This window comes from Rousettus aegyptiacus, unplaced genomic scaffold (assembly GCF_014176215.1).
Source record: "Rousettus aegyptiacus isolate mRouAeg1 unplaced genomic scaffold, mRouAeg1.p scaffold_m13_p_7, whole genome shotgun sequence".
Taxonomy (NCBI): Eukaryota; Metazoa; Chordata; class Mammalia; order Chiroptera; family Pteropodidae; genus Rousettus; species Rousettus aegyptiacus.
Window position 1 is genome coordinate 84,461,941 of NW_023416310.1, and position 20,417 is coordinate 84,482,357.

Sequence of the window (20,417 nt, forward strand, 5' to 3'; positions counted from 1 at the left end):
AATGGGCTAACACTTGTGCTTCCCTTTTAGGAATCTATGCAGCATGTAATGAAACAATCCATGTAAAGCCCACAGCAAAACGTCCAGCACGTCGTATATGCTAAAGAACACCCGTTTCTAATACAAGCTCTTAGCTCCAGGACTGGGTGCTATGGAGGACCTTAATCTGACAGCACCACAGCAAAGACCAGTGAAACCAAACAATAACTACAGTCTCAGCATTCACGGAGCAGGAATTGTAAACTGGTTGCCACTAGGCCAACTCTGTACCATAGACACGAATTCTTTTGCCCTCCGCGCTCCGCACACTATAATATCTATCTATCTGTCTATCTATCATCTATCTCAGAAATTGGTTGCCAACATTTAAAATTAAAAAAAAAAAATCAGATTTCCGGCGCATCCTTGAAAAATGGAAAGATCGGACTCCACCAGGCTAGCGTCCTCACTGTCAACGAGAGCCGCACAGTGGTGACCCTTTTAGACGGGGGGTGTTTTCTCCAACTTGCCACTACCCCGTCTGCACCCACTTCACTTACCCACAGCCATGCTATTCCCATGCACGTGTGTGTCTGAAACCCCGAGACTGATATTTAACCCAGAAAGGCAGGGTATCTGGAAACCCTGCCAGGGCACGAGGAGGAAAACTTCAGGAAACGACAAGTCCTTTGTTGTTTTCCGCTGAGACAGCCAAGGAGCCACCCCGGAGGCCCACGGAGCTCGGTGCCCCATGATGGAGGCTAAGTGAACCCTGCTGGGGTGAGAGTGTGTGGTTCCAGCAAGTCTGGCGATTACCAACCTGAGGCTGAGGTCACCCCAGATGCTCCCGGCGCCTGCGACTCTGTTTATTTCATTCTGGTTCATACCAGAGATTTATTTTTATGAACAGTGAACATTTTTTTTTTGTAACATTCCCTCATTTAACCTTCATTATCAAAGTCTCTGCCCAAAGCCCATATAAGTACCATTATTGCCCATATAACATTTTCCAACATAAACCATTTAAGGCATTTTTTTCCCATTTTTATTTATTTCTCTTCCGTTACATTTCATTTGAAATGTGCGTGGTGGAGAATGTATCTTGTTTTTATGTTGTCTCATATAGACCATAAGCTCTAATGGCGGGGCTGCCTGTGTTTGGGAGGTTAATAAGCAATGGGGACATTCGTCATACAGAACAAACAACCAGGATATGCTGGCCTCTTAAAAAAAAAAAAAATGAACTAGAAAGGAGTTTTGTGTGACTGGGGAAATTGAAAGGAAAATAACCCAGCTTCTTTGTCTCTTTTGAAAGCGAAGAAAAGAATATGGTGGCTCCAGAAAAAGGAAGCCAAGAAGATTAAAAGCACGGTGTTGTGATATTACTCCCCAAATCGCCCGTCAGCATGCAGATGCTCCGTGGACGGTGACAGTGTGTGCATCTCTGGGTCGGAGTGCGTAATTTAACCAAAGTTTGTACCCAACTCTAAGAAACTTAACTCAATTGACAAGCAAAAATGGAAATATATTGATTAAAATAGTGAAAAGTTAAAGATCCGCAGGCACAACTGTATTCTGGGACTGAAATAAAAGTGGCTTTAGGAGGCTCCCCGGCTCTGGCGCGCTGTCTCTGTCTGTCTGTCCCCGCCCCTCTCCCTCTCCCTCTCCTCTCCTCTCTCCTGAGCACTAATTCTGGCTTTCCTTTGTCCTTCTTCTGATTTCACTTTGGGCGGGCTCTCTTCTTTTGGGAGTCAACTGTTCACCAGGAAACTCTAGGCTTATATTCCTTCCTATAAGGACGGTAACTCTAATAATAAAGAATACAAGAAAGAAAGGAAAGAACAAAAAAAGACAGGAAGGAGGGGAGGGGAGGGGAGGAGAGGGAAGGGAAGGAGAGGGAAGGAGAGGGAAGGGAAGGAGAGGGAAGGAAGGAGAGGGAACAAAGTGGATCCCCGCACAGATCACCACGGTCAGCGGTACGGGCTGCGTGGATCAGAGGACTCGTCCTGCCCGCGGCACTGAGACCGGCCAGGGCGGCGTGCACGCTGTGGGCTGGGGGGTGCACAAGCAGTAGAAGTCCCCCGCAGAAGGGATGGATGCTGCTGCCGCATGGAGGAAACCACAGGAGTCAGGAGCCCTGGGCACTTTCTTCCAGCTCCGCAGCAACCAGCAAAGAAGTCTTGCAAATTCAGTTCAATTCATTGCCACAAACATGTAGTGCATCTCACTACGCTAGGACTAAGCTTAGGCCTGAGAAAGTAAAGTCGCAAAACCCTTGACAATATCAACACATCTACCAAATGGCAGAGGCCACGGCTACAAAAAACAAATCATTGGGAAACCCTGTGCGGGGGGGGGGGGGGGCGGGGGGGAGAGAAAGAAGAAAAGAGAAAAACACAGTAAAAAGTATTTGCAGGGTGAAGAGAGATCTTTGAATTCCCCTCAGAAGCAAAACCTAAGATTAGGATTGAGTGTGAATGACGGATGTCTGGAAGGCGTCTAGGAAACCCTGGTAGAGGAGAGGGGAACTGAGTCAGGGAAGGGAAGGATGTCAGCACAGGGGGACTACAGTATTATAAATATATCATTGCACTTATGTTGTTATATCTCTAAGCTACCACTGTGAGCAAGTAGAATGTAATTTGCTGGGATCTCTGGGAGCCAGCGTAGCACATACCCTCAGAATTATTTAACAGGAAAGGTGAGGGCTGATGGTGAGGAAAGTGGGGTACTTACATATGAATGAATTCCTGTCTATCACAGGCGAAAGGTAGCTGGGGAACAGGGTAGTAATTCCCCAGGCATTTCTGGCCTGCCACACCTGTGAACAGAGGGGGCTTCAGAGCCAGGGGAAGTCCCCGGGCACCTGGGGTGCAAGGCCAGGCTGGTGGCCAGACCAACCGCACTAAAGTGGTAGGGCCTAGGGTTTAGGGGCCGGGTAGCAGCAGCAGCATCTGATTTTCTGGTACAAATGATTTTTCTGCTCTTTCCTAAAATAAGGAAAGCGTATCAGAAAATCCCTGAGGGCCCGACCAACTCTAAAATCCTAAAATGCAAGAGGAAGTCTAACGATCCTATTCGTTGTCGGTGTCTCAGGCTAGTTTTAAAACAATCCAAAAGTGCATGGGAAACGGGTGGGCGGTGGGAGGTGGAAGCAGCTGGGAGAGTGATGATGCTAATGATCCTGTGGTGTGAAGTCCAGGGCTTCACACGAAAACGAAAACGCATTTACCCAGAGCCTAACTCGCTCAGAAGGGACCTCCTTCCGTTTAACCCTTCGATCTCAGCCCTTCGTAGAGCTGATGACTGAGGCTGCCCTGTGGTTGTGAGCTCCTGGTTCTTCAGACTCCCGAGCAGGTGCTCTCCCCTATTCATGGCCAGACACAAGAACCAAGTGGTGGGTGCGGCAAACCAGGCTTTACAGAGAAAAGCGATTTTTTTTTTTAATCCGGGTGCTTAGTCCTACACCACCTTCACACTTCCGAAGCTTGCTCCCAACCCAGGGAGTTGGGTTATATTTGTCTACATTATTATAAGTAGTAGTAGTAGTATTTCTTACCCTTGGTACTATTTCAGTGGCTTTTATGAAAACAGCTCCCTCACCCCATTTTTGCAACATGCCCAAGGCTCTGTGACTCCCACTACAAAAAAACCCTTTCTTTCCAGAAATTGGTCCCAAAAACCCAAAGCCCCTATGACTCACAGTGGGCCCTGTGTGGGAGCCTGTAAGCTCCCAGGGACAGGTTTACCTTCTTCCTACTTTTTAAGATGTGTTCTGGTAAATTAGATCTCTTCTCTATTTTTTCCCACCTTTTCTTTTTCCATTTCATAGAACATCACTATTGTTGCTTCTAAATGAAGCTGAAGAATTACAATTGATTGCAAAGGATGGAGCATTTTAAGTGCTAAGTCTGGGGATGGAAAAAATGAGTATCGTATAATCCAATAATGAACCACAACAATGGAGGGGAAACGCTTCCTGAAGTACTGCTGACGATGAATGTCTCCAAATTCCTATGTGCTCGAGTCATTAGAACGAACGCACTTCTCTCTTGGTCAAGCGCAAGATCAGACTCTGTAATTCAAGCCCTCACTATGCGTACAATACGGGATGGCTTGCAATTATTTTCCTCCCTCTGCTCATGTAATTTTCCTAGAGAAGGACTTAATTTAGCAAATTTGGGCGGCGATTTCAGCATTGCTGAGCACTATGAGTTTTATTGGGAATAGAGAAAGGACACCCCTTTTACAGACAAATTTGACACTAAAACAAACACTCAACTTCTTCCATGGGCTTTGTTCAAGTTCTAGCATCTACCTCTAGGAAATTGCCTCTAGGAAAAGGCAATTTCCTAGAGGTAGATGCTAGAACTTGAGCAAACTTAGTCACTCGTATGACTTAGTGGCTGAAAGAAATCGAAATGCCAATGGTGTTTCTTAATCAGGGTTTAATATTGGTTGATAATAATAAAAACTAATTTTTATCAAGACGTTGTTATATACTAGCATGAGTCCAAGGGCTTTGGATATATTAATTCATTCGAAACTAAAAAAAAAAAAAATCTCACAGGAAAAATTCTATCTGTGCTCCTTTTCTACAGATCAGAAAACTGATCATATCTTCCTCTTTTCTTATATCCCAAAAAAGAAATGCTAAAAATAACTCTAACTACTACTCTACTACTGTTGTCACCATTATGAATATTAATAATGTACCAATTGACTTGTTAATTTAACTAGATAGCAAGCATTATTGAACACTTAAAGTTTAAAATAGTGTTAGACATTACTGTAAAAATAAGAGAAACAAAGGCATAAAACAGTACCTTGGGAACAACTGTATGCCATGAGCTTCCTTAAGCAAGATATGATTGTCGCTCCATGCTATATCTAAAAGGAAACACAGAGAAATTAAAAAATGGTGAGATTCTTAACTAAATTCTTACCCAATGTTGACATGCATTTAAGACTAAAGTATATGAATAAAACTCTTAAAGAGCATCAGAATAAAAGGGATACACACATACACAGCATCATGAGAAATGTTTTTTTTTTAAAAAAAAGCAGCAGTAAAAATTGAACTTCTGTTTTTGCTTTTTAAACTCAGAATATGTATTAATTTGGTGATATTTTATGCCCATAGTGAAAGCGGAGAATATAAAATAAACATGTAAACACACAATCATTTTTCAGAACTTAAAGACATATTAATGCTCTCCTGATTTATGTTTTAGACACTGTCATGTCATGATTTTCACTATAAAAAAATAAAAAAATGTCTTCATGTAAAAGGGATCACTTCCTTGACATGTAAAAAGTTTTTACAAACCAATAACAATAAGGTTAATAAACAACACAACAAGAATAAAGACAAAAACCTATAAATAAAACTAACACAACTAATAGAAAATGGGCAGAAAACATGAACAAAAAATTCACAACAGAAGAAATAGTTTGGCTTTTACTATGTGACAAAATGCTCAAATTCAGTTAAATCGAGCCGTAAGACACCATTTCGGCCTATCAGGTAAAATATGAAAGACACTGTCATGGAACATCTATTGTGTTGGTGCCCAGATCATAATAAACATTGTTGGCTTAAATCTTGATCTCAATGCTCTTCATGAAAAAATATAATCGTTCTTCCCATTTATTCTTCTTTTACTCCTGGACTGTGATTTTTTTTCCCTCCCTTTGGCCTCTTCATATTTTCCCCCTGACAACAATGTTGGCTATGTCTGTGCAGAATTTCTAATCCAAATAGTTAAAGCAAAATATTTTGGCGATTGTGTATGTAACATCAGAGAAGAGTCCTGTGTATCTGAATCTCTGTGTAGAGAAAGGCACAACTGGCAGTTTCGTGAAGCTGTCTTTTGCAAAGCTATCTTTTGCTTCTAAACACCAGTCAACAGGTGAACAAAAAGAAAATGGGGAAGGCATTTAAATGAGTTTAATTCCTACTTTGGATAAATTTTTAATTTTTAATTTTGAAAAGTACATGGGTTATGTTAACTATGAAATTTAACCAATGTAATTTTTATAAAATTTAAATGTAAAGTGTTAAATATATAAGTAATGATGCCCTTTGATGATCCTTCACATGATTTTTCACATTTAATTCTCATAATCACCCTATGACATACTGCTATTATTATTTCCAATGTATTGATGAAGTAGCTAATGCTTAGTGAGATTAAAGAATTTGTTCCAAATCAAATGACTAGTATGTAGTAGAGCTTTGAGCTTTGATTCAATCCCAGACAGTCTCTTTCTGAAATCCGGAATCTTGAACACTCTATTATTCTACCTATAAATTCTTGCTGTGTCCAGAAAATGATTTTGTTTGCCCTTGTGCTGTGGCTCAGGATACATTTCCTTAGAGATGGAGTTCCTTTCTTAGACTTGACTGCTCCTTTGGGTGAGACTGGTATTCACTGATGTTCAGAGAGGGCAAAGGGCATCTTCTCTGTGCTTTCCTCACCTCTTAGTTCTTTCTCCAGTGGGCAAGCTCCAAATGCTTCTCTTAGTTGGATGTGCTCCAAAATGCTCTCTTTTACCTGCTTCTAAAATGCTAATCAGCCTCAATCATCGGGCAAAAAAAAAAAAAGGAGAGAAAGACAAGACCAAGGCCGACGGTACCACTGGAGGTTTGGCTAAGTCCACAGGAAAAGAGCCAAAGGTTTGCCATGTGCCATGACCTCTTCACACTTACTTTCTACATGGCTAAGAACATATAATAAAACCAATAGGGAAAAACTTTAGAGAGATTTCATCCCTATCTGGACCAAACTTATTAGTAATTGGGGTTCCCTCAGGAAGAAGTGAGACCCCTGTCACTGGAAGTATGCAAGCGGAGGATGAATAACTACTGGGCAGAAATGGAAAGGGGTCTCAAAACTCAGGTGAGGAGTTAGACTAGTTCAGAAGTTTGCAACTTTGCTTTTTGATACATTGTCTTGGCCACAATCACTTATGTGGTACATCATAGGTAACTTGTTACTGCTAATATAGAACAATATTTGTGATTAACTTTTTTATTTTTTCTATTTTTGTTAAATATACTATAATAACATTGGTTAATAACATTATATAAATTTCAAGTGTAGGATATGAAACAGAAAGAAACAAATGAATAAATAAAGCACACAATCTAAATAAATTCATAGATACAGACAATAGAAAAGTGGTTAATTTTTTAAATATAAGGTAAAATGACTCTAGATCAGTTTCTTGATTCTAAGCAATAGAAACTATTGGACAGATATGGAAAAGTTAAGAGAACTGAAAGAAAAGAATCACACATACCCACGAACCAGATTACCTTTGTGGTAAGTAAACCTGACTGACTGACCTACATCAATGAGAGACTCATATCCTTGTGTATATCGTTGTTCCTTTCATTGTGATAGAATGAAAATGGAGAATCATTGTATGCTTGGTGTTTAAGAGTTCCTCCAGTCTGGAAACACTGTGATTCTAAAGGACAGGCGAACAACAGCACAGAGCAGCACTGTTTTGGCCTCAGATCCAAATTGGGTTGTGTGAGAGCACAATTAACTGGTCATGTTGCTGAGGCCAGTCCCTGCTATTTATGGAAATGGGGGACAGAGCAACAGCAGCCCAGTCTTGGTGACAGTGGGTCATATCTGTAACTCAGGACCCATGGGACAGGGTACAGAGCAATCAGCTGCATAGCCCCAATGATAGAGGGTCAAAGCTATGAATTAAGACCCAGGAAGCAGGGCACAGCACAGTGATAGTTCCAGTCCAGTGGATGGCAAGGCACTGTGATATCCTGATCACAGAGAGCAGGGCACAGCAGCAACGCAGGCCCCTGGAGGCAGATTTCAGCACAGTGACAACTTCAGTCCTAGGGCAGATGTGCAGGGGCAGGAACTCTGAGCAGCTTCCTCAGCTGAGTTTGGCATCAGTGAGATTGCAAGGCTCCTCATTAGCAAGATTGTAGATGTCCATAAAGATGGGGAGGATTTCTGGGGGCCTCCTGATCTCCTTGTCGCATGGGATGAAACCCCTTTGGGGGAACCCCTCTTGGCACCGAGCTACTCAAGACTGGGGGTTCAGGTGATGCAGATAAAATGCTTCCTATATTTCTCTATGCCATTATCCTCAGTTCTCACATTCCATGGAGTTTTTCCTTCTTCTTCATTGCAATCTAGAACTCTCCCAGAGATATTTTTGGCAGTTTGTAGTTGTCTGTTTTTTCAGCTGTTTTCAAGGGGGAGACAAGTGTTTGAATCTCCTATTCCGCCATCTTGCTGATGTCTCACATTTTTAAATTTCAAATAAATATATACAAGTTTCAGCTGTCAATTATACCTCAATAAAGCTGGAGGAAAAAATATATATTCTTTAGGCAGAAAAAGTATAGAAGTTTGAAACAAACCTACAGGAAGAAATGATGAAAGGAAATTATGCTGGAGTGAAATAAATGAAGGTAAAATTGAATTCATGGGTACTTTTTTTTTCACTTTTAATTGCTCTAAGAGACAACTAACCAAAGCAAAAATAGCAGTAATACATTGTACATTTACAGCAAATGTAAAAGTAATAGCACAAATGATGGGAGAAAAAAATATTGAGAATATATTGTTAAAAGTTCCTTACACTACACAGGAAGTGCTGTATTATTTGAAGCCAGACTCTGAGTAGAGATGTATATTTTAAACCCTAGGGCATTCAATAACATTATTTTAAGGGTAGGTTTTACAAGTAAGTTAATAGAGGAGATAAAATGAAATCATTAAAATATGCTTAAACAGAAAAGGCATTAAAAGAGTAGGGAGGAAAAAGAATGGAAGGAAAGGACAGAAAAGCTGGCAAGACAATAGATTTTAAACCAGTCATATAAATAACATTATTAAATGTACATAGTCTAAACACAATAATTAAAAGATATAGATTGCCACATTAAATAAAAAAGTAACATCTAACTCATTCTTTCTTCAAGAAACCCTCTTTAAATATAATGGCATAGATGGGTTAAAGGTAAAGGGTGGAGAAAGATATACCTTACAAACACTATGGAAAAGAAGGTGGTGTACCTATAGTAATACCAGACGAAGTAGAATTTAGAATGAGAAAGATTATCAAGAATAAAAATGAGAACATATATAATGATAAAAAAGTCAATTTTCTTAGAAGACTTGATGATAACACTAACTTCAAATCAAATTGAAGAGTTTCAAAGTATATGAGGCCAAAACTGATAGAACTGAAAAAAAAAAAAGACAAATTCAAAACTACAGTTAGAGACTTCATCATTTCTCTCTCAGTAATTGAAAAACTAGTAGACAAAAATCAGTATGGGTATATAAGACCTGAAAAACACTATTGACCAGCTAGACTTAATTGACATTTACATAGAATACTCCACCCAAAAGGAGAATAATACACTTTCTTTTCAGTTGCACCTGAAATATTCAATAACATAGACCATATTCAGAACCATAAAGGAAACCTCAGCAAATTAAAGAACACAAATCATACAATATATGTTCTCATTACAAAAGAATTAAGCTAAAAATCATTAAAAGATGTCTCAAAAATATCCAAATTTTTGGAAATTAAACAATACACTTCTATACAACCTACGGAACAGAGTGGAAGTCTCAAAAAAACTTATAAATAAAGTAGTTTGAACTATGTCAAAATACAAAAAAACATATCAAAATTTGCAAGCTGCAGCTAAAGCAGTTCTTAACAGCAATTAATAGCATTTAACACTTATATAAGAAAAGAACTCAGATCATTCATCTAAGGCTCCACCTTGAGAAACCAAAAAGAGAAGAGTAAACTAAACTTAAAATGGAAAATAAAATTAGAAATTAAAAAACAATAAAGAAATGTCAATGAAACTAAAAGCTGGTTCTTTAAAAAGATTGTCAAAAATTCATAAATCTCTAGCCATATGAACCAAAAGATAACACAAATTATTAATATCAGGAATAACAACAAAAATATATCACAGTATAACCTACAGACATTAAACAAAGGAACACCACAAACTACTCCATATCTATAAGTTTCAATTTCTTAAAAGACATAAGTAATCAAAACTTAAGAAAAAAGAGATAACCAGTAAGTCCTCTCTTTATTTAATAAATTGAAAGCACGGTTTACAATCTTCCAAAGAGAGAAGAAAAGAAAATTCTTGTCTTAGATTATCACACTGGCAATTTTTACCAAACACTTAAAAAAGAAATATTATAAAATGCTAACTGATTGGAAAAAGAGAATATTGTTTTGATATCAATTCTCTCCAATTTGATATATAGATTCATTGCAGCCCCTATCAAAATACAAGCAGACTTAAAAAAAAAATACCTACAACAAAAAACAATTAGCTGATTATAAAGTTTTTAAATGTACATAAGAAACAAATGATCTAGAACAGGCAAAATATTTTTGAAAAAGAATAAAGCTGAAGGACTTACGTTACCCATTTTGAGACATAAAGCTACCATAAATCAAGACCATGTAGTACTGGTAACACAATAGACATATAGATCAATGAACAGAATAGAGAACCTGTAAATACACCCACACATGTAGTCAAGTGATTCTTGACAAAGATGCAGAGGCAATTAAATGGAGTCTTTTCAACAAATGATGCTTAAATAATTGGATAGTCATATGAAAAAAGTGAACTTTAACCTATACATCACACCTTATACAAAAATTATCTCAAAATGGATCATGCACCTAAATCTAAAATGTAAAAGTATAAAACTTTTATAAATAACATAGAAGAATATATGTGTGACCTTGGGTTAGGCAAAAGTCTTTAGATACAGTAACAAAAGCATAATCCATAAAAGAAAAATAATTTAGGCTTTATTAAAATTAAAAACTTTTGCTCTGTAAAGGAAACTGTTAAGAGAATAAAAAGAAGCCACAGGCCTGTCTGCAAATCACATTTCTGAAAAAGGACCTGTACCCAGAATACATCACAGTAAAGAACTCTCAAAACTCAATAATAAAAAACAAACAATCGAATTTAAAATGTGGGCAATAGATAAAAACATATACTTTAACAAAGGAGATATATAAATGGCAGATAAGCATATTAAAAGATGTCCGACACCATTAATCATTAAGGAAGTGCAAATTAAAACCAAAGGAAGATATTGCTACATAAATATTAAAATAACCGAAAAAACAGCAGCAACAAATGCAATATCAAGTTCAGACAATGATGTGAAGCGATCAGGCCTCACATGTATTGTTGGTAGAAATGTAAAATAGGAGGTCATTTTGGAAACAGTTTGGAGTTTTCCTATAAACTTAAACTCAAAACTTTCATATGTTATGTAAATGCAAAAACAAACAAACACACAAACAAACCAGTATGTAGTGGGGAAGAAGAAACACAGCTTGTGGCAAATAAATTTAATTGAATTACAAATGAATCACACAACCACACTGAAGGGATTGGAGAAGAATACAGCTGGCCTAAGTAACTTTGGAAAACACTGTTTTGAGAGTATACTATTAGGCTTAAGACAGAAAGAACTATACACAAATACTATACTCTCGCTAGTAAATGTTTTTAGCATGAGAGTGTGGATTAGAAATTCTAAAACTACTATATTTGTGTGTAAGTTTGAACAAACAACTATATACATTGTGTACATAATGGGTGTCAAGCTTCTTACTATTAGAGAAAGTAGTTTAAAATGAGAAAAGGGGAGACTGGAATGAACCCTATGGTATTTGATTGAAGTTGGAGGTATCAAGATGAAACAAAAACATAATAGGTAGGTAGGTAGGTAGGTAGGTAGGTAGGTAGGTAGATAAATAAATATCAATGTGTAAGTGCGCATGAGTTAGTACACATACATGCATTTCCTAGTTCTGTCCACTAAGAAGACCTAGAAACACTGAAATTTCAGTAGCAAAATGCAGACCTAACACTCAGACACTGGTTTCTTAGTTATATTCTCCATTAAAAGGAACCAGGCTTCTTGGAGAACTGGGTGACTTTCGGACTCGGCAGGGAAATATGTACCATGAGCCTGGAGTATCTTGTGGTGCCAGAAAGGAAAGAATTGTTCCAAAAAAAAAAAAAAAAGTGAGAGCATATGGAATGACACAGGGGCCAGTCTGGAGATATTGCCAATGCCTAAAATTCAAACAATTGAGCAATAGAATAGATAGCTATACCACAGAATTATAATCCAAAGAACAGCAAAAGCCCACAAATCCATGCTGAATAAATAATAAGTAAATGGAGAAGTGACAACAATTCCTTACAGAAGAATTCCAACTAATGCATGTAAAAGGAATGAGAGAAATAGAAAATCGCTGTTAGAACTTCACAGCGGTAATGGCCACGGGCAAGGTCCACCGGAGGATGTTTAAATTCATGAGTAAAAGTTTAGGTACAAACAAAATATCTGTATGATTCCAAAGTATCTTCTCAAAAATACTTGATAATTTCAAAAGTTTATAGTGGAAAGTCCAGGCAGTCAGCCAGGTGATGGATGTTAGCCAAGTGTCAAGGTCAACATCATCGGCAATGTATATCGACACTATGTACTCCCTAAACTGTACCCAGAGAAGGGCACATCAGCTCTATTGTATTCTTCTCAATATATAATCTCAATATAATCAAGAGAGAGCATCAGACAGATTCGAATTGTGAAACATTCTACAAAAAAATTGGCAAGTACTCTTCAAATGTGCCAAGGTCAAAAAAGTCTAGGGAAGGCAAAGGAGCTGTCATTGATTAGAAGTGACTAAGAAAACATAAAACTAAATGCAATGTAGAATTCTGGGGCAGAAAAAAAAAAGACATTAGTGGAAAAACTGGTGAAATTCAAGTAAGTCCTACAGTTTGGTTAATAGTATTGTACCAAAATTAATTACTTGGTTACATAAGCTGTTAGAATAAATGTACACTGTACAAAGCCTACAGGTACTATTTTTGTAGCTCTTATGTAAGTCTAAAATCATTTTAAAATAAAAATATTTTTTCAATACTCAACAATAGCTTATGTGGTTACCCTAGTTATCTGTTATATCTGAAAGGAAATTCCTTGTTCTCTGCTTCCAAGTAACTAGTATAGCATCCTTCATACCAAAATCTTGTAATTTAAAGGGAAAAAAAAGTTGCCTCCTATAACAATTATTCCCTATTCTCCCTGGTTGTCAGGATTTGTTCATTAATCCATTGGCTTTTCATAAAGGTAAGAAAGCAAAAGAGAAAGAAATAATTAAGATGGTGAAGGAAAATGAAGAGTATTCTGTTGGCTAGGAAAATTCCAAGCTGGGCATAGCCATGTTTTAAATATCTGTTTGTTTGTTTGTTTGTTTTGCTCACTTATTGTGTGTGTATGCATAGACATTTGTATGGTCCTCTGGGCCGGTTGAGACCCACAAAGCTCTGATTAAAATTGCTTGCTCTCTGTGCTTTTGGACCCTCTCTGATATCTGTGTTCGATGCTCTGCTGCACTTGGGCCTTTTTCAAATTCCCACTCATTTTTAACAGCTTCCTGTGCCAAGGGAAGAAGATTTCAGAGAATAATGGAGCTAACCTCACACGGTTTCCTCAATGGGTTTCACAAACAGCCCCAGCCTAAGCTCCCAGATGGAGAAGGCAGGCCAAAGCATGTTGAGCTCCATGGAATCGAGTCGTTTTGGAGCTGTAGGGGCCCATCGTGGGTCACCTTCCTTTCGAAAGGGCTTGTCTTTTTCTGTAAATTGTTCTCCTTGAACAATATCTCGGCATCAACATCCCATCGATTAAATGTGAAGAAAGAGTTGTATTGGGAGGTCAGGGAAGAGATGCTTTTTATCATCAGGCTGCCTTATAAAACGGAACGTGGCAGTGACCTGGGAGGACACGACTCTGACACTGTTTCCTTAGCTATAGAGGGGAGCAATGCCTGCCCTCCTCTGTGTCTTAGACTTATTGTGAAGATGAAATGGAATAACTAAAATGAAAATGGCATGAAAAAAACTGGAGACCTGTGTTTTCACTGAAATGCTAGGATTTTCTTTTTTTTCTATTCTTGCTGCCCTCAGAGTAAAATGAATACTCCTTGAAAGTGTTTAACAAAGCCCTTCATGTCTAACTACAACCGTCTCCTACCTTTGGACATTCCTTTCTTCACATCCCACACACAAGCACGCTGGACAGGCAGCGCCTACTCTCTTTCCCACATGACTGCCTTTGCAGATGCACTTCTCCCTTCCTAGAAAGAAGACTTGTCCCTGCTCTCATCCATTCCTGACTCTCCCTCACCCAAGTAATTCCCACTTGTCCCCCAGGTCTCAACTTAGACACTTCTTCCAGAAAGCCATTGCCCAAACCCCACTCTCCTCTCAAATACTCAGAACCTAGTTCAATTAGTCTGCTTAACATGTATGTCTCCTACCAGGTCATAAATGCCTAGAAAGGAAGAATCTGCCTTTTTCAGCATTATGTGTATCTCTGGCTCCAAATAGAGTCTTGGCACACAGTAGCTTCTGAATAAATGTTTGTTGAATGGATGGATGGATAAATGGATGGATGAATAACGGACAGATGAATAAATGCATGTTTTCCATACAAGTTCTTTGACATAGGGAAAATGAAATGTGGGAAGAAGTATTCCAAAGAGTAGACTAAAGGAACAATTAGTGAAGATGAGAAAATTGTGCATTGAACTTAAATCTTGGGATGATGATGATGGTGATGATGATGATGATGACGGTAATGATGACGATGACTTTTTTAGCAATATCATAGCACCTTACATTTATGTATCCTAACTCTGTGCTCAGCAATTTTCTAAATGTGTGTGTTACATACCATTGAGTGGGGTCTCGGCCCTGGCGACCCTGTGAACGAGCGATGTCCACAGTGTCCTGTCCTCAAGGGCCCTGCTCACTCCTGCAGACTCACGCCTGTGGCTTTGTTACGGAGTCGATCCATCTCATGTTTCGTCTTCCTCTTTCTCCACCGCCTTCTATTTTCCCTGCATTATTGTCTTTTCAAAAGAACCTTGCCTTCTCGTGATGGGTCTGAAGGAGGACAGCTTCAGTTTTATCATATTTGCCTCTAGCAATGTTTCAGGGTTAATTTGCCCAAGGACACACTCGTTAGTCTTTCTGGTGGTCCAGAGTATCCACAGAGCTCTCCTCCAAAGCCATATTTTTATTTTAATTTTCTAAATGCTTTGTACATGTTAGCATTTTTAAATTTCTCCAAATATCTTATGAAATAAATGCTAGTTGTATCCCCATTTACAGACAAAAAATAAAATAAAAAACAAGAAAACAAAATCAGAGTGATTGGGTTGGTTGTGCAAACTTACACAACTATCAAAGAGCAGAGCCTGAACTGTTAGGAGCTACACATTCTCCTATCTCACCGAGGCCCGTTACTATCTCCTCTGCCAGACCTCCAACCTCCAAGGTCTTCTGGGTCCCCAGAGTGAAGCCAAACTAATTTAAACCCAATCCTGGATGAATTCTTGAGTTGGGGCTCTGCGATTTTCCCCATCATCTTCTCACTCACTCATAAGGCCGCCCTGTCCAGTAGCTCTGATCGCAGCTTCTCTCCACCCAAAGCCAGGGCGACCAGCCCTCTCACGGATCCCTAACTGAGCTGCTGAATTTACACGTTAATACAATTATGTAGCTCCCACTCCCCTGTAGATCCTCTTTTTTCTTCATTTGTTTCCAATAAAGAGACATTATTTGTTTGGGAGCTTTACAGGGTAACATGAATCCATCTTTCGAAAACTAGCCCATGCATCTGGAAAATTGAATGATGCTTTGGTGTTGCTTTAGCAAGAGAGTCAGTCTGTGGAAACGGCATTGTTATTTTATTATCTTTAATGCTTTTAAGCCATATTAAGCAGATTTAATTTCCAAAGATGTCTTTTCTAGCCGCCACCCCCTTTTTTAAATGGACAAGTCAGTTTCTACTTTCAAACTGGTTGCTTTCAAATATGCCATTGAGCATTGATTTGGCCACTTAGCCGAATTAGCCACATGGTCCATCTGTACTTTCTGCCCTTCCCCAGTAAAACAAGTGTTGCTTTTAATAAAATAAGAGGTTTTTTTTTTTCTCATCAGACCACGTCTTATCATAAAATTAAATATACGCACACATCTCAGAACCCCAAATCCATCATATGAATAAAAAGGCACACTCCCTCGGTCCACAGAGAGCAGTTCCCTTAAGAAAGAGATGTCTGACACTCTGATTCCTTGAACCAGAGAGATTCTTGACTGCTGTAGCCTTCCCTGTATGGCTTCCCATTCTTTGCATCGATAAATGCTCTAACTGGGGATGTTCATGGCGCCAGCATGGGAGAGCTTCAGTAATCATCTCATCCACAGAGCAAGAGACCACCCTGTTGCTTCGCACCCTGGGTAAGATTTTGAACCTTGGGAAGGCTAAACACATCTGATGTCTGGCTGTGTTGAATAAAGCAAATAAAAATATACTGCAAAGAAAAGACTCTTTTATTTTAAAGAAGAGAATAAAAAAATAGAGTTTAACCCTATACTGAAAAGTTCATATAGTAAGATTCCAGATCAGGCACTGAAACACACGGCCACGATGAGAGCTAAACAGCAATAAGTGAGCAGCAGAGCAAAGAGAATCCCATGAATTTACTCACCTTGATTGAATTTTTTTTTTGATCAAAAACTAAACTTGTTTGCAAGATGTGTCCTTCAGCATAAATACATAGTTAATTATAAAACATACAATAAATAATACTGAGTTTATGAAATCGAGAGTAAACTTTTTGCCCACTCTAATAGATTCTAGGTCATAAAAGGGGATTCCAAAATATTTTTTAAAAAGAAAAAAAAAAAACTTAAGCTCTGAAGCTCAGAAACAATCGAGTGTTATTTCACATCTTTTGTCCTTAGCTGGAAGACAGACTTCTGTCTTTTTCGTTAAATTATTTATACAAGTGCCTGGCATGGGATCTTGGCATAGAAGAACTCCTCTCTCACATGATTATGAGGATGATTTGCATGGTAAAATGAAAAGAGCTTTAGTTACACTTTTTCTCCTTTCTTCTATTACAATCCATTCTGTCCAAGAATTCAATTATGCAAACAATCATTGCACACCTACCAGAAGCAGTGTTAGACATACCCAAAAAGATCCAGGCAACCTAAAGTAATAAAACTTTCCCCTTATTCTTTATGTTAACTAAAGACATTTATTAACAACAGCAAAAGAAGCACAAGTTATTAAGTCTACAATGTATAAATATATTCAGAGGAAACATCATTTCCTTTTTTGCTTCATGCCTAATCCTCTTTAATACTGCTATTTCAGGGGTTGCGCCTGTTTGTGGATCCTTAGGGACCCAGAGATGTATACGACATAGTCCTAGACTTGGAGGACTGTCCAGCACTCCCACACTGAACCTCATGCAAATGTCTAGCCACAGAAAATCCAAAATTATTTAATGATGAATAATAAAAAATGAGTAAGCACAGCGCTGATAATAATAAATAATAATAAATATAATGATAATAATAACAATAATAATAATAATGAAATAAGCACAGTGAAAGTACTATGGGAAAAAAGGTGGAGAAGAGCAGTAAAATTCACCAATAGATAAAGAAAGAACATTCACTAGAAAAATGTTGCCATGAAAGAGTTTTTTAAAAAGTGATCAGACATCATATCATGAATTTAAAAATAACAGTGAAGCAATCATTCCTAAAAAAGAATACTACAAAGCAGAAATGCAGAATCTTGGGTAATGGATGGTAAGAAAGGAGAAGATAAAAAGTGAGCTGGCAGTCCTCAGTAAGAAATACAAAGAAAATTTTAAAAAGTCAAAATATTGAATTTAAAAAGCCATCCAACATTGAATGAACTAATGAGAGAATAAACACTGCAAAGTGTTCGGTAAGAGAATAATAGACAGCAAATAAGAAACATCAAAAAATAAAATGGAATGAAGAGTTTAAAAGAATTAATGTCTAAAGACAGATATCAAAGAAAGGATAAGAAGATACAGCAAAGACGTAATTAAAGTCCATGCTGAATAAAACAAAAACAGTGGACCAGAACATGTAATGGAAAATATGATTTGAGAAAACTTCGGTTTTAAAAAGATAACTTGAATTTATCCATTAGAAGATGGTACCATGTGCCAGGAAAGATTGATATGGGAAGATAAACAATGATAATATCTGGAAATTCCTGAATTTTAATGACAAAGAAGAAATCCTCTGGAGTCAGTAAAATGATTAAATCACTAATAAGGTGGAGAAAAATGCTCTCAGATTTTTCTACTTCAATATTCAATGGCAAAAGGCACTGAGCAATATCTGTAAGATGTCACTCCATGCAATCTACCTCAAAAGAAAAAAGAACTGTGAACAAATACTGAACTATGATTAATAATATGCATGCCGAAGTATTTAGCAGAGGTCGTACTGATGTTTACTACTTATTGTTAAATGTATCAAAAATAAGAGATTGAAGAATAGATAGAGTGATGGATAGGTGGATAGGTATGTGATAAAAAGCAAGTCTATTAAATAGTAATTATAAAACCCAGATGGTGAAAATATAAATAGCTATTGTAAAAGTCCTTTAGCTTATTCAATATTTGAGAGTTCTGTTAATAATATACTGAGAAAAATTAATACTGATAGAAATCTAAATAACATAACTATTAAGACAGATATGATTCATATATATCAAACACTGTTCTAAACCTAGACAAACCACTTTGTTCTCAAGTGCCTATAAATATTCATAAAAAAGTAACCATTTATTAAGCCCCACAAACTCTCAATAAAAATAGAGATAAAAATCTCTGATCATGATGTAATAAAACTTAGGTAATGCAATAAGACAAGAAAAAGAAATAAGGTATACAAATTGGGAAAGAATAAAACTGTCTTTGTTCATAGATGACATGACTGTTTATGTATAAAGTTGTCAAAAATCAACAGAAAAACCCCTGGAATTAATAAGAGATTATAGCAAGGTTTTAGAATATAAAGGTAATATACAGAAGTCAATCACTTCCCCATATACCAGCAATGAGCAATGGGAATTTAAAATTTAAAATACAGCACCATGTACATAAGCATCCCATTAAAGTGAACCACTTAGGCATAAGTATAACAAAATATGTACAAGATCTATATAAGAAAAATTCTCAAACTGTGATGAATGAAATCAAATATCTAAATAAATGGAGAAATATTCCATGTTCATGTATAGAAAAACTCAAGATTATTAAGATGTCAATTTTTCCCAAATTGATCTAGAGATGCAATGCAATCTTAATAAAATCCTAGTAAGTCACTTTGTAGATAGCGACAAAGTGATTCTAAAGTTTATGTAAAAATGAACAAGACCTACAATAGCCAACTCAACACTGAAGAAGAACAAAGTCAGAGGAATGACACTACCCAAATTTAAGACTTAACTATAAAGCTGCAGTAAATAAGACAGTGTGGTATTGGCAAAAGAATATATAAGTAGATCATGGAACAGAACATAGAGCCTAGAAATGGACTCACACAAGTATAGTCAACTGATCTTTGACAAAGGATCAAAGACAGTTCACTAATTAAAGGATATTCTTTTCACCAAATAATGTTGAAACAACTGAATATCCCATACAAAGAAACAAACCTTATACTTTTTACAAAAATTAACTCAAAATGAATCATAGATCTAAATGTAAAACACAAAATTATAAAACTTCTAGGTAAAAACACAGGAGAAACTTAGGTAACCTTGGGTTTGGTGATGAGTTTTTAGTTATAAAACCAAAAGTACAACACATGAAAGAAAAAAATAATAAGTTGGACTTTATTAAGGTAAAAAAAACTTCTTCAAAAGACATTAATGAAAATGAAAAGGCCAATTATAGACTGAGAGAAAATATTTGCAAAACCCGTCTGATAAAGGAGTTGTATCCAAAATATACAAAGAACTCTTAAAATTCAACAATAAAACAACAACCAAATTTAAAAATAAGCAAAAGATAAAAAGCGACACCTAATTGAAGAAGTTATACAGATGGCGAATAAGTGTATTAAAAGGTGCTCCACATCATATGTCACTTGGTAACTGCAAAATTAAAACAACAGCCAGATACCACTACACATCTGTAAGAATGGCTAAAATCCAGAACTTGGACACCACCAAATGCTAGCAAGGGCATGGAACAACAGAAACTCTCATCCGTTGCTGATGGAAACGCAAAAGAGCACAGCCACCTTAAAAGACAGTTTGGCAATTTCTTACAAATCCAAACAAATCTTACCGTATGATCCAGCAATTGCAATCCCTGGTATGAAACTTATGTCCACACAAAAACTTGCACATGAGTGTTTATAATAGTTTTATTCAGAGTTGCCAAAACTTGGAAGCAACAAAGATGTCCTTCAAAAACGGCATGAATAGACCCACTGTGGTGCA

General features: G+C 37.3%; 1 long non-coding RNA gene across 2 annotated transcripts in view; it reads right to left on the reverse strand.

The window, feature by feature from the left end:
* The window catches only part of LOC107521894, a 278,462-nt gene extending 273,592 nt beyond the window's left edge, over positions 1–4,870 (reverse strand). For both annotated transcript variants that reach the window (XR_001599670.2, XR_004951909.1), the window contains exon 1: positions 4,806–4,870. This is a non-coding gene — a long non-coding RNA (uncharacterized LOC107521894). The remainder of the gene's footprint in view (positions 1–4,805) is intronic.
* Positions 4,871–20,417: the final 15,547 nt, after the last annotated feature.